This window comes from Primulina tabacum, chromosome 4, assembly GCF_025594145.1.
Source record: "Primulina tabacum isolate GXHZ01 chromosome 4, ASM2559414v2, whole genome shotgun sequence".
In the NCBI taxonomy this organism is placed as follows: domain Eukaryota; kingdom Viridiplantae; phylum Streptophyta; class Magnoliopsida; order Lamiales; family Gesneriaceae; genus Primulina; species Primulina tabacum.
This window is the reverse complement of record NC_134553.1, coordinates 20,567,341-20,582,828: the sequence shown is the minus strand read 5'-3', so window position 1 is coordinate 20,582,828 and position 15,488 is coordinate 20,567,341. Positions and strand designations below refer to the sequence as shown.

Here is a 15,488-nt window from a genome sequence, read left to right as displayed (position 1 = left end):
CCTTGCACGGGAAAACGTTTTTCCTTCATTCGATTGACATGAACTCGCATATCTTTATATATTACTCATGTTTTTCTTATTTTTAGTGTAAATCGGCATAGACCTTTGCTGCTAGGAGGCTTTTCACATCAAGGATGGGAGGAACTAGGAGCTGGAGTCACGTTTAGTAAGGTGGAAGTGTAGCTAAGCGTGAATGGTCGAACGGGTATTGCTTTTGGGATATATCGATGGGTTGTGAAAAAGCCGGCTGTGCAAGGGCCATCCCTAGCCATGAACCAGACCCTAGTGAGTCGGAGTCATGGTCCAAGATGGCTCGAACATGTTTCACAAAAAATATTTACCTTATTTAAATTTCACAAAATATGTCAATCATCTAATGGCCCAACAAATCAAGGCCCATGAGACTTTGATATCCCAAAAAATTTCCGGCCAACAAATTTATTTTTTTAATATTAAAATGGTGGGGTTGTTTCAGGCCCATGCCCGAAATGGGCAGCACCTCAGGTAGCCCTAGCTGCCCGAAATGGGCAGCAACATGCGTCCCAAAACAGCCCCAAAACCGGCCTCACAACAAGAAAAATGACATTCGACAACAGTTTTTAACCGTTGTCGTAGCTCTTTTAAAACTGTTGTTAAAGCCAGTGTTGTTAAATGGTTCGCTCAAAGTGAACGGTTTTTCACCGTTGTCGTAGCTACAATTTGCGACGGTTTTGAAAACCGTCGCAAATGAAAAACCGTTGTCGTAGATACAATTTGCGACGGTTTTGAATATGTGCGACGGAAAGCATATATAAACCGTCGCTAATTAGCGACTGTTTGTTACACCGTCGCTAAATTTAGCAACGGTTTACTAATCACCGTCGCTAAAGGTAGCTACGGTGTTCATGTGCAAATATTTTAATAAATCTGTGTTGTGAATTGGTACAAATAAAATAATGTAAGAGATAAAAATTTTAAGTGTTGTGAACTGATAAAATCGTGTAAGAGATAAAAATTTGAAGTGTTATGAAGTTGTAAAATCGTGTAAGTGATAAAAATTTTAAGCGTTTTGAAGTGAAGTGGAAGAAAATGGAGCGAATTTACAGGTATTTATAGAGAGTAGTGGAAGAAAATGGAAGGAATGTCAGGCGGGATCGAGATTTTGAAATTTGCGACGATTGTCTTTCAACCGTCGCAAATATCAGCAACGGTTTTAGCTAAACCGTCGCTAATCTTAGCGACGGTGTAATCTAAATCGTTGCTAAGTTCAAATTAGCGACGGTTGTACATGATACTGTTGCTAACATTAGCAACGGTTCAATTTAAACCGTCGCTAATTTCAAAATAGCGACGGTTTAGATAACACTGTTGATAAACATAAAAATTGTACATTATTTAAATGTTTTATAATATAAATATATAGTTTTTGTTTTATTAAATGTTTAAATATTATATAAAATATAAGTTGTTGTGTAATTACAAGTTTTTACTATTTCTTACAGGTTCGATAAAACAAGAATAAACTTGGCGTTGCAAATGGGATTAAGATGATTCTTGGATCTGTAGAAAGTTGATGTTAATATCTACAATATTAGTGGCAAACATGAGAGAAAAATCCTCTCACAATTGGGATCAAATTAAGCAACAAATTAAGTTACCAAAGGAGTGGCAGTTTTACCATGCTCTAGTATTTTGACCATATCTCTCAAATTACTTGGTCAAATGGTTTGAAAAAAATACCACAACTAGACAACTCAATTATCCACATGTTTCTTTTTATGTGAAGAAACAAATTCGGAGAAAAAGATTTTCAAAAGTGATGTGTAATATAATATAATATCTTGGAACACCATTGAAGGCTTATGTGTAAAAAAAATAATATTTTATTTGTGGTTGTCTCCCTAAATTTGGCTATAAATAGGAGTGCATTGTAATATATTGAGATATCCCTCATTCTATGAACAAACCTTTGAGTTCATAATATTTCTCTCTATATTTTTTCTTTATTTCTTCATTTAAATACAATTAGCATGTTAATTTCATATTCAAAGTTTTACACTTTGAATAATGAATAGCTAACTTCCTAAAGTTGAGATGATAATGTGAAACTCTTGGCATGATAATAAGGTTATTAAAAGGTAATAATCTATGTTTTATATTATTTAATCATTATTTATTGTTTATGTTATATTTATTTCTTTAAGCATTTTAATACCCTACTTATAAGTGGGAGTTTTGATTTATTGTTGCTATATGTTACACTAAATTCTTGGAACCATTTAAATGTTTGTTTGGTATTACCAACCATTTAAAGTGGATGCCTTGATTTATTATATATGAATATATTATAATATTAAATTCTTGGAACCATTTAAATGTTTGTTTGGTTTTACCAACCATTTAAAGTGGGAACCTTGATTTACTATATATAATTATATCGTAATATTAATTTCTTGGTACCATTTAAATGTTAGTTTGGTTTTACCAACCATTTAAAGTGGGAACCTTGATTTAGTGTTTACAAATATATATATAGCACAATAAATACTTGACAACATTTATAAGTTTTGGTATATATTATATAATTATAAGATAATAATATATAATATAATATAAATATGATTATTAAATATATTGGAACCATTTTATTAAGTGGATTTCAATAATGTTCGTTAATATTAACTTTATTAAAATACCAAGAGTGGATCCTTTAATCTCAACTACTTAAATTAAAATTTGAACAATTAAAATTTACCCATTAAAGATTCAAACAATTAAAATTAAAAAGAAACAAAAACAAAAACAAAACAAAAAGTCATTGTAGTGGACTTGTAATTACCTTAGCTTCCCTGTGGATACGATATCGGACTCACCGAATTATACTACTTGTGGACAACCTGCTCTTGGGAGTGCAACAATCAAAGTCGCAACAAGTTTTTGGCGCCGTTGCCGGGGAAGTATAATTTAATTTCAAGTCTATTTAATTTTGTTTATAGTTTATTTTTCTTTATTTGAATTTTTATTGCTTTTGTGTGTTTTTATTCTTTTGCATTTGCATTTGCATGAGCATTTGTTCACGTACACTTAGTGGTCGACTCATTCGAAATAACCCTTTATTTTTACAAGACATGGCGGAAGAACCCATCCAAGAAAATGAAGATGAAATTCAATCTCAACATGATCAAGATAGACGAATAACACTTAGAGATCACATGAATCCTACACGTACTAGTGCACCTTCATGTCTGGTTTTTCCCCCTGATGCATCTCATTTCAATTTTAAGCCTGGTATTATCCAACTTTTACCCAATTTTCATGGCCTAGATTCTGAAAAATCATACATGCATTTACGAGAGTTTGAAGAAGTGTGCAACACATATAATGATCTAAATTGTAGCATGAACACCATTCGACTTAAGCTTTTTTCTTTTCCTTTAAAAGATAAAGCTAAAACTTGGCTACAAAATCTTAGATCGGGATCCATTCGAACTTGGGATGAATTGCAACAACAATTTTTGAAAAAGTTTTTTCCATCTCATAGAACAAATTCTTTCAAAAGGCAAATCATCACTTTCACTCAAAAACAAGGAGAAACTTTTTATCAGTGTTGGGATAGATACATAGAATTGCTTAATCTTTGTCCACATCATGGTTTTGAAATTTGGAGAGTTGTTTCTCAATTTTATGAAGGCTTAACACCTAAAGATAGGCAAATGGTTGAATTTATGTGTAATGGAACATTTGAAGATAAAGATCCAAACGAGGCAATTGAGTATCTCGATTCATTAGCTAAAAATGCTCAAAATTGGGACACTATAGGTACAATTGAACCATCAAACAAGATTCAATCTCCTACATCTGGTGGAGGTATGTACACTCTCAAAGATGAACATGATCTTCAAGCTAGATTTACCTCTTTGACAAGAAAAGTTGAGGCACTTGAATTGAAAAAGAATGGTCAATAAAAATCTGTTCAAGAAATTGCGTGTCACATCTGTGATACAAGTGATCATTTTACAAAAGTTTGTCCCACTTTGCCCCTCTTTTAAAGAATGTCTCCATGAACAAGCCAATGTTTTGAACAATTTCAAAAGGCCAAATTTTGAACCATTTTCTCAAAATTACAATCCAGGTTGGCGAAATCATCCAAATTTTAGTTGGAGGAAGGATAATGCTGCACAATTTTCACAACCACATTTCCAAAATCAACAAAATTTTCAAAATTATACACCTTATGTTCCTCCACCTAAAAGAAATTTGGAAGATACATTGAATTCTTTCATTGCAAAGCAAGAGTCTATCAATACTCAAACTGCTCAAACCATGACAGATTTGAAAGATACTCTTGCTAAATTTGCATCTGCACTTAATGTTCATGAAAAAGGTAAATTTCCTTCACAACCTCTGCCTAATCCCAAGGATCATCATTCACAAACTGGAACTTCTGGAACTCAACCGATGGATCAGGTAAAATCTGTTATTACCCTTCGAAATGGTAAGGTTGTGGAAAAATCCATTCTTGAACCTTGTGAAGATGATGATAAATCAACTCCAAAGGGTAAGGAAGTGGAACCCATAACTTGCGAAGAGGAGGTTCAACAGATAGTGTCACCACCATTACCTCATGCATTGAAAAATACAAAAAAAATCAAATTTGAATTATGATATATATGATATTTTTAAACAAGTAAAAGTTAATATTTCTTTATTAGATGCAATAAAACAGGTACCATCATATGCCAAATTTTTGAAAGACTTGTGCACTGTGAAAAGCAAATTGAATGTGAAAAAGAAAGCATTTTTAGCCGAACAAGTAAGTGTAATCATTCAAAATAATAATATTTGAAATACAATAACCCTGGTTGTCCTACTATTTCATGTATTATTGGAGAACGAAGATTAAAAAAGCCTTGCTTGATCTTGGAGCTAGTGTTAATTTACTTCCATATTCAGTTTATCAAGAACTCAATCTAGGCGAGTTAAAACCTACTTCGGTAACACTTTTACTTGTCGATAGATCTGTTAAGGTGCCAAGAGGTATGGTAGAAGACTGTGTTGGTCCAAGTTGATAACTTTGTATATCCTGTCGATTTCATAATTTTAGATATACAACCTATCGAAGCTTGTAATGCAATTCCTGTAATTCTGGGTCGTCCATTTTTAGCAACTTCTAATGCTCTTATAAATTGCAGGAATGGAATAATGAAGTTGTCATTTGGTAACATGACCTTGGAGCTCAATGTTTTTAATCTTTGTAAGCAACCACATGACAAAGGAGATGAAAGTGAAGATGAAAATATTATTGAAACTCTTGTGGAAGAAAACATTCAAGAAGAGAGTACTCGTAAACAATTAGATATTTGTTCAATTGAAACTGTTAAAGAAAATATTGAAATTGATCTTGATGATTTATCAGGTATCACTCGTTACCAGGATCAGAAAAAGAATTTGATGCAAAATATGAGAACAAAGACGAACCACCCATATTGGAGTTAAAGCCCTTGTCAGAAGAATTGAAGTATGCATTTCTTGGAGAAGATGAAACATATCCGGTGGTAATTTCTTCCAAACTAGAAAGTGATCAAGAAGGTAAATTAGTTGATATGCTTAAAAGACATAAAAATGCAATTGGTTGGACACTAAAAGATCTCAAGGGCATTAATCCACTCATTTGCACACACAAAATTCATTTAGAAGAAAATGCTAAAACATCTCAACAACCACAAAGGAGATTAAATCCACACATGAAAGATGTTGTGAAAACTGATGTTCTCAAACTACTTGATGTTGGAATTATCTATCCTATTTCTGATAGTAAGTGGGTAAGTCCAACGCAAGTAGTTCCAAAAAAATCTGGCATCACAGAGATAAAAAATGAAAAAGGTGAATTGTTAACAAGTCGAGTCCCATCTAGTTGGCGGATGTGTATTGATTATAGAAAACTAAATGACGCCACTAGAAAAAATCATTTTCCATTACCATTTTTGGATCAAATTTTAGAAAGAGTAGCAGGTCATCCATACTACTGTTTTCTTGATGGATATTCAGGTTATTATCAAATTCCTATTGCACTCGAAGATCAAGAAAAAACTACATTCACATGTCCTTTTGGAACATTTGCATTCAGAAGGATGTCATTTGGTTTATGCAATGCCCCAGCAACATTTCAAAGATGTCTGCTAAGTATTTTTTGCGACATGGTTGAAAATTGTTTGGAAATTTTCATGGATGATTTAAATGTCTTTGGGAATACATTTGATAATTGTCTTGAAAACTTGGAAAAAGTTTTAAAAAGATACGAGGAAAAAGGTCTTATTTTAAATTGGGAAAATGTCATTACATGATTACTTCTTGAATTGTTTTGGGACATGTCGTGTCATCTCATGGAATTGAAGTTGATAAAGCAAAAGTTGATGTCATTGCCAATTTACCCCCTCCAAAAACCATTAAAGAAATTCGCTCATTTTTTGGACATGCTGGATTTTATAGGAGGTTTATAAATGACTTTAGTTTAATCTCTAAACCCATTTGTAACCTCTTAACAAAAGACACTGCATTTGAGTGGACTCAAGACTGTCAAAATGCTTTTGATAAAATCATTCGACATTTAACATCAGCTCCTATCATGCAACCTCCTGATTGGTCTTTACCATTTGAAATCATGTGCGATGCGAGTGATTATGCAGTCGGTGCAGTATTGGGTCAAAGAAGAAACGGTAAGCCTTATGTGATATATTATGCAAGTAGAACTTTAAACAATGCTCAAATGAATTACTCCACAACTGAAAAAGAACTACTTTCTGTAATATTTGCATTAGATAAATTTCGTTCTTATTTGATTGGATCAACGACTATTGTGTTTACTGATCATTCTGCTATTAGATATTTGTTGATCAAACAGGATGCAAATCCACGACTGATACGATGGATTTTGTTGCTCTAAGAATTTGACATTGTGATCAAAGATAAAAAAGGAACCGAGAATGTCGTAGCCGATCATTTATCGAGACTAGTAACAGGATCATCTTGTGAAATGACACCAATTAACGATAATTTTCCTGATGAACATCTATTTTCAGTTACTACTACACATTGATTTGCTAACATAGTAAATTTTCTTGTGACAGGAAAAATGCCACCGCAATGGAGTTCTCAAGATAAAAGAAAATTTTTGAATGAGGTAAAAAACTTTTATTGGGATGATCTGTATCTGTTCAAGTATTGTCCGGATCAAATTTTCCGACGTTGCATACCCGACAATGAGGTAAGTAGTGTCATTAAATTTTGTCATTTAGAAGCATGCGGAGGACATTTTTCTTCAGAGAAAACAGCTGCAAAAATCTTGCAGTGTGGATTTTATTGGCCCACTTTGTTTAAAGACACCCACGAAATCTGCAAGATCTGTGAAAATTGTCAAAAATTGGGTGCGATTTCAAAAAGAAACATGATGCCTTTGAATCTTATTGTTGAAATTGAAATCTTTGATTGTTGAGGAATAGATTTTATGGGACCTTTTCCACCGTCGTTTGGATACTTGTATATTTTAGTTGCAGTTGATTATGTTTCCAAATGGATAGAGGCAATTCCATGTAAAACAAATAATCATAAAATCGTCATCAAATTTTTAAAAGAAAATACTTTTAGTAGATTTGGAATTCCTCGAGCCATGATAAGTGATGGGGGAACTCACTTTGTTAATAAACCATTTGCTTCATTAATGAAAAAATATGATATTACTCATAAAGTAACTACTCCTTATCATCCTCAAACAAATGGACAAGTTGAAATAGCTAATAGGGAGATAAAGCAAATTTTGGAAAAAACTGTTAACTCAAATAGAAAAGATTGGTCTCTGCGACATAATTATGCACTTTGGGCATATCGAACAGCTTTTAAAACATCATTGAATATGTCTCCCTATAGGTTGGTTTATGGAAAACATTGTCATTTGCCTGTGGAATTGGAACATAAAGCTTATTGGACGATCAAAACTTTAAATTCAAGCATTGATGATGCCAACAAATTGCGTAAATTGCAACTTAATGAACTTGATGAACTCAGAAATGACGCATATGAGAATTCAAGGATTTATAAAGTAAAAATCAAATCATTTAATGATAAAACAATTCTTAGAAAATCTTTTGAGATTGGTAAAAAAGTTTTGCTTTATAATTCTCGACTTCACATATTCCCAGAAAATTACGATCAAGATGGACAGGCCCATATGTTGTAAAGCATGTGTATACTTATGGAGCTGTGGATATTGAAAATCATGAAAATGGTGATATTTTTAAAGTAAATGGACAAAGGCTTAAACCATTTTTAGAAAATGAAATCTTTCAAGAAGAGTTTATTTCCCTTTCTGGTCCTTGATTTTTTTATTTTTATTTTTTTTGGTGTTGCATTTAAGTTTGTTTGTTTTTATTTCAGGTTTTCTTAATCTTTTTATTTTCCCGGTTAAATGGCAGATAACAGTACTCCGTGACTCCCATAGTCGGTTAAATCAGTTTCCCACAATTGCTGATACAAAAATAAAAAAAAATCATTTCTTTTCTTTTCAAAATGGATGAAATTCTCTCAAAAATTTGTAAATATTTTCCCTCTGTTTCTGAAAATGTTCTAAGAAAACTTTATGTAGGAATGTGTGAAAGATTGAGATTGATGATGCAAGAAGGAATTCCAGAAGATATTCGTCTTGTAATAGAAGCTAAGGTCCGATTAGGAGGAGAAGTTCCACAATCATTGCTCATTCGGTATTTGCCTGGATTAGGAAAAAGCACTTATGCGAAAAATTGAAGGGCCAAAAGTTTAGGGGTTTGTCATAAGTGTGCAAGATGGACTTGTGACAAACGATGCAGATCTTTGGGATGTGTTTCCAATAACAAAGAAGATAAAATTGGTTTCATTAAGAATGGGCTGAGTAAGTAGTCTTTAGATAACATCTTATTGACTCTTGAGACGCATTCTAGTGAACATGTGCTTATTGAACTTCTCCGTTTATGGAAACAATTCCAAGATGAGCGTCATAGTCTTGGGAATCCGACTAAAAAGACCCTGTTTGCCAATTTATAAGAAAATTGGATAGGGAAGTATATCCTCGACTCATAGAAGGCGTTGAAGCCGTTTCTGCATGTGTGTCATTATTGTTTTTACTATTTATTCTGTTTATAGCTGTGACCCATAGTTTTGTCATGATAACATATTACCCCTATAAAATCTCTCATCTTTCTCTCTATTTTCGCAGACCAAAAAAAAGAAAGTAAAAACATGACTGGAACCTCTGCACAAACATTGAAAAATATTTGTGTATTTTGTGGGTCGAGTCCTGGAAAAAATGAAGTGTTTGTAGAAGCAGCGAATAATCTTGGAAAGATATTAGCTGAGAGAAAAATTCACTTGGTATATGGGGGAGGTAATATTGGGTTAATGGGATCTGTTTCAACATCTGCTCATCTTGGAGGTAGTCAGGTTTTAGGTATTATTCCTACAGCTTTAGCTGAAGGAAATATTACAGGTGTTATGATTGGGGAGGAATTAAAAGTTTCTTCTATGTATGAAAGAATCACTCAAATGATTGAAAATTCTGATGCTTTTATCGCACTGCCAGGTGGTTTTGGTACATTAGAAGAAATTTTTTACACTATTTCTTGGGCACAACTTAATATCCATAATAAACCTGTGGGCTTGTTGAATATCAATAATTATTATGACAGTTTGTTGACATTTCTTGATAAAGCTGTGGAACAGAATTTCATTTCAGAAAATTCACGACAGATGCTCATCTGTGCTTCGACTGTCGACCAATTAATTGATGATTTGGAAGCTTTTGTTCATAAGCCTGATCCGATGATAACAAAGATCAATTGGTCGCAATCAAGCAGTAAGAAAAAGAAGTTGGATCATTGATTCAAAAGTCGTGGATTGGTTTGCGTTTGTTTCAGTTTGTTATCTTCAATAAAATTCCAGGTGATATCTCTTTCATTATGTACTATTTATTAATAGTTATTTTGATATTAGAGACAATGTCATATTCTGATTGGGGGGGGAACAAACTTATAAAAAAAATTTAAAAAATTTAAAAAAATATATATATATATTATTTTAGAATAAAATCATGTTTATAGTTTGTATCTTAGTAATTTTTACAAAAATGTCATACATTACATGTTTGAAAGATTTAAATTAGAACATGCATTAATCTATTTAAGAATGTTTAAATTTTTATTTGAAAAAAAAGTCAATTTTAATATTCTGATCATTATAAAAATATGATTTATGAAATCTTTTTGAATGATTAACCATTGTGATAAAATCAGGTATTAAAGTATATGGCCCAAGATATACCTTATAAGAGTGCCTAAAATTTTAAACTCATACATATTTTGTAAGTGAGTGGAGAGGACTGAGAAAACAGCTTTCGAGCCTTTATTGATCATGAGAGAGACTATCTATTGTTTAGAGCTTGAGTTCTTATTTTGAAAAAAAAAATGATATTTCCTGAAAAAAAAAAGGAGACAAATACAAAAAGAAAGATATTGAAGATCTATGTAATTTTTAAGTTATATGCTACGACCTATATATCTCTCATAAAAAAAAGAAAGAAAGAAAGAGATAAATTTATTGTACAAATTAAATAAATATGTGGTCAAGAAGCATAAACTTAGTCTGATTCCATGATGTTATGAAAAAAAAAATATCAGGAAAAAATATATAATAAGAACAACTAGATTTTGAATCAATGGATTTTCTATTTTTTGATTAGTTTGGCTCGTTTGTCTGTCTGCATTCTGTAAACCATTTTTATGAGCATTTATCTGTATTCCAACTCCATGAGAGAAATCGTTGCCATAAATTGAAACATTTATTAACCTGTGAGGATATGGAGTTGAGACTCTTACTAGGAATTTCTGAAAGCCGTGTACATTTAACTACCTGAAATAAGCTTTGAATTGATCATCTCAAATTATTTCATAAATTATAATTATGATGATCTTGATATAACTTTGACAGTTTTCAAATTTAATTTAAAAACTTAGATAGTTTTGATTACATTTCTATTTAAATTAATCAATATGTTTTGTATTGCTATTAACGCTTAAATTGCTAGGGACTAGCAATAAGCTGGTTGAGAGGTGTGATAAATATAAAAATTGTACATTAATTAAATGTTTTATAATATAAATATATAGTTTTTGTTTTATTAAATGTTTAAATATTATATGTTTTATAATAAATTATATAAAATATAAGTTGTTGTGTAATTACAAGTTTTTACTATTTTTTACAGGTTCGATAAAACAAGAATAAACTTGGCGTTGCAAATGGGATTAAGATGATTCTTGGACCTGTAGAAAGTTGATGTTAATATCTATAATATTGGTGGAAAGCAAGAGATAAAAATCATCTCACAATTGGGATCAAATTAAGCAACAAATTAAGTTACCAAAGGAGTGGCAGTTTTATCATGCTATAGTATTTTGACCATATCTCTCAAATTACTTAGTCAAATGGTTTGAAAAAAATAGCACAACTAGACAACTCTTATCCACATGTTTCTTTTTATGTGAAGAAACAAATTCGGAGAAAAAGATTTTCAAAAGTGATGTGTAATATAATATAATATCTTGGAACACCAATGAAGACTTATGTGTAAAAAAAATAATATTTTATTTGTGGTTGTCTCCCCAAATTTGGCTATAAATAGGGGTGCATTGTAATGTATTGAGATATCCCTCATTCTATGAACAAACCTTTGAGTTCATAATATTTCTCTCTATATTTTTTCTTTATTTCTTCATTTAAATACAATTAGCATGTTAATTTCATATTCAAAGTTTTACACTTTGAATAATGAATAGCTAACTTCCTAAAGTTGAGATGATAATGTGAAACTCTTGGCATGATAATAAGGTTATTGAAAGGTAATAATCTATGTTTTATATTATTTAATCAGTTATTTATTGTTTATGTTATATTTATTTCTTTAAGCATTTTTATACCCTACTTATAAGTGGGAGTTTTGATTTATTGTTGCTATATGTTACACTAAATTCTTGGAACCATTTAAATGTTTGTTTGGTATTACCAACCATTTAAAGTGGATGCCTTGATTTATTATATATGAATATATTATAATATTAAATTCTTGGAACCATTTAAATGTTTGTTTGATTTTACCAACCATTTAAAGTGGGAACCTTGATTTACTATATATAATTATATCGTAATATTAATTTCTTGGTACCATTTAAATGTTAGTTTGGTTTTACCAACCATTTGAAGTGGGAACCTTGATTTAGTGTTTACAAATATATATATAGCACAATAAATACTTGACAACATTTATAAGTTATATAATTATAAGATAATAATATATAACATAATATAAATATGATTATTTAATATATTGGAACCATTTTATTAAGTGGATTTCAATAATGTTCGTTAATGTTAACTTTATTAAAATACCAAGAGTGGATCATTTAATCTCAACTACTTAAATTAAAATTTGAACAATTAAAATTTACCCATTAAAGATTCAAACAATTAAAATTAAAAAGAAACAAAAACAAAAACAAAACAAAAAGACATTGTAGTGGACTTGTAATTACCTTAGCTTACATGTGGATACGATATCGGACTCACCGAATTATACTACTTGTGGACAACCTGCTCTTGGGAGTGCAACAATCAAAGTCGCAACAACTGTCGCTTACATTAGCGACGGTTTTATGAAAACCGTCGGTAAATAACGTTGTGTTTTATTCTAAACACACCCTAATCGACAACGGTTTTCTAAAATCGTTGTCGATTGTCCAAAAAAACACGTTAATAGACAACGGTTCATGAAACGTGTTGTCATAAATGTTCAAAGACAACGCTTTTACAGAACCGTTGTTATTGACCCTAAAAACCGTTGTCTTTGACCCCCAAAAGACAACGGTTTTATAAAAACCGTTTTCTTTTGCTTAAAAAATGATCCACGACAACGGTTTTAACTAAAACCGTTGTTAAAAGTTTTTTAACAACGGTTTTAGTTAAAACCGTTGTCGTATGTGTGTTGTTGATTCTGAAATTTCTTGTAGTGCCTCGATTAGTTGTGTCGAACTTCCTCATGCGGTTAGAAATAGTCCTCAATATGATATCAAGTATTTGTTACAAAAAAGTAACATGGCTCTGATACCACTTGAAAGGGGATCGGTTACGGGTGCCCAGATGCGCAACGGAAGTTTGAAAATCATTTTTGCAATAGCAAAAACCGATCACCCCACTTAGTGTGGAACAAATAACAAATAACACATTAACATACATAGTGTGTTTATATTTTTACCTATCAATCACAATGATTAAATATTGGCTCCAACTAAATTGTAAACAACTTAGCTCTTGAAAGGTTGACCCAATCTACAAGCTTTCGAGAGCACACCTTGCTCAAGAGGATTCTTTCCTTCAAATTAGGTCCATCACTAGCTTCAAAGAAACACTCCACACTTGCACTAGAAAGTGTAGAGTATTTTTCTTTGATAAATTTATGCTCTTATCATTAAATGAAGAAGCAAATTTTTGGAAAAATATGAGGGAAGTTTCGACCATGGTGGGGAAGAGGAAAGAAGGGAAAAAAATTCTTGGAACTTGAAATAGTTAAAGTGCATGTACAAGACATGACTTGTTTATTGAAAAATTTGTTTCTCAACTCTTCATCTCCATTGCATGTAGTTTGGGCTTGTAACATGTATCAAGCCCATGGACTTTTATTTAAATCTAAGGTTCAGGAAATTTAACTTACGTAACCTGAGTGCATGCAAATCTTGAATTTTATTTAAATTATGTGTTTATCTATTTTTATGCATTTAATGCATAATTATTGCATGAAAGTGTTTATTTCACGATTTTTTTTTAAAGTTCACGCATTAGGGTTTCTAGATGAATTTCACGCTCGATTGAGGAACGAAGATTGGGGAAATATCAGGAAGATTATTTTTATTATATGTTTAATTTTTATTAATTAATACGAGGTGTTTTAAGTGTAATTTCAAGAAATGGGCTTTAATGGGTATTTTATCCTGCTCGAGCATATTTTTAATTGGTACGTAAATTTTATCGAAACATATGACTTTTTGAGGGTTCGAGAAATATTTTCAAAAACTTACCAAAATGAAATATTTTTCGGGAATGTGTTAATTACCTATTTAATTACTACCCAAAACCTAACCCAATTCAATCAGCCAACACCCCACTCTCCAGCAACTTTCACGTGAGCTTTCCAGCAAGATTTCGAAGCTTCTCAGCAGCCAATCCTCGGTCCTCCCCTTTTGCTTCAAGAATAACTCATTCCCCGCTCCTTTGGCGCCTCCCCGACGCGTTTCTCTCCATGTTTTTGTTCTTACAACATCGAGGAATGTCATGTATTTCTTTTAAGCATCATTTACGTCATATAGTTGTTGTGATGTGTGCCATGTATGTAGAGAATATCGGCCTTGCACGTGAAAACGTTTTTCCTTCATTCGATTGACATGAACTCGCATATCCTTATATATTACTCACGTTTTTCTTATTTTTAGTGTAAATGGGCATAGACCTTTGCTGCTAGGGGGATTTTCACATCAAGGATGGGAGGAACTAGGATCTGGAGTCACGTTTGGTCGGGTGGAAGTGTGTCTAAGCATGAATGGTCGAGCGGGTATTGTTTTTGGGATATATCGATGGGTTGTGAAAAAGCCGGCTGTGCAAGGGCCATCCCTAGCCATGAATTAGACCCTGGTGAGTCGGAGTCATGGTCCAAGATGGCTCGAACATGGCTGGAGCTGATCACGAAGCCGACCGATCGGAGGGTTGGTTGTTGGCCGCGAGTTGGTGTTTTGGTTGATCATCGGGTACTCGAGTGCATGGGGCGTTCATGGGGCTGTGCAAGAGAGTCATGTAGGTCCAGTAGGGTCCCTAGGTTGGCTACGAGGGACTGTTGTGTGGCTGGTTCAGTCGGTTGTGGGCTATGATCGAAAATTATGGGAAGAATCGCGCCTAGGGTCGGACTTGGGAATTTGCAGAATTTTTCCAGCAACATTTGGGGTATGGTCGAGAGGTTTAAGGGTCAGGTATTGAGGGTTATAAGGCTGTAAATGTGTTTATAAGGTGTGGTTTAAGTTTGGAATAAATTGGTTAAGTTTTTGTTCGATTCGGGCTGAAACCGAGACCTCGGTCTAAGTTTTAAAACGATTCGGTTAAGTTTTGAAACGGCTCGATTTTACGTCTAAAAAATGCTTATAATTATGTTTTGGGATGTTTTAGGGAGTTTGGTAAGCTTCGGGTCGAAATTTAGAGGTCTATGGGTAAAATGGTCATTTTGGGTTCAGTGTGATATTTTAGTCCTGGCAGTGCCCTGAACACATATTTATCATGTTTTTCATGTTTATGCATCATGTTTATGATTTTTATGTAATTAAGAAAAAATACGGTGTGTGCTTAGAGACCCCTCTTCCACTTGAAACCAGCTGCGCTGAGACCTCCCATGG

At 32.6% G+C, this 15,488-nt stretch overlaps 1 pseudogene; it reads left to right on the top strand.

Annotated features, from left to right (window-relative positions):
- Positions 1 to 6,319: 6,319 nt before the first annotated feature.
- On the top strand, positions 6,320 to 14,733 carry LOC142541898 (uncharacterized; annotated as a pseudogene).
- Positions 14,734 to 15,488: the final 755 nt, after the last annotated feature.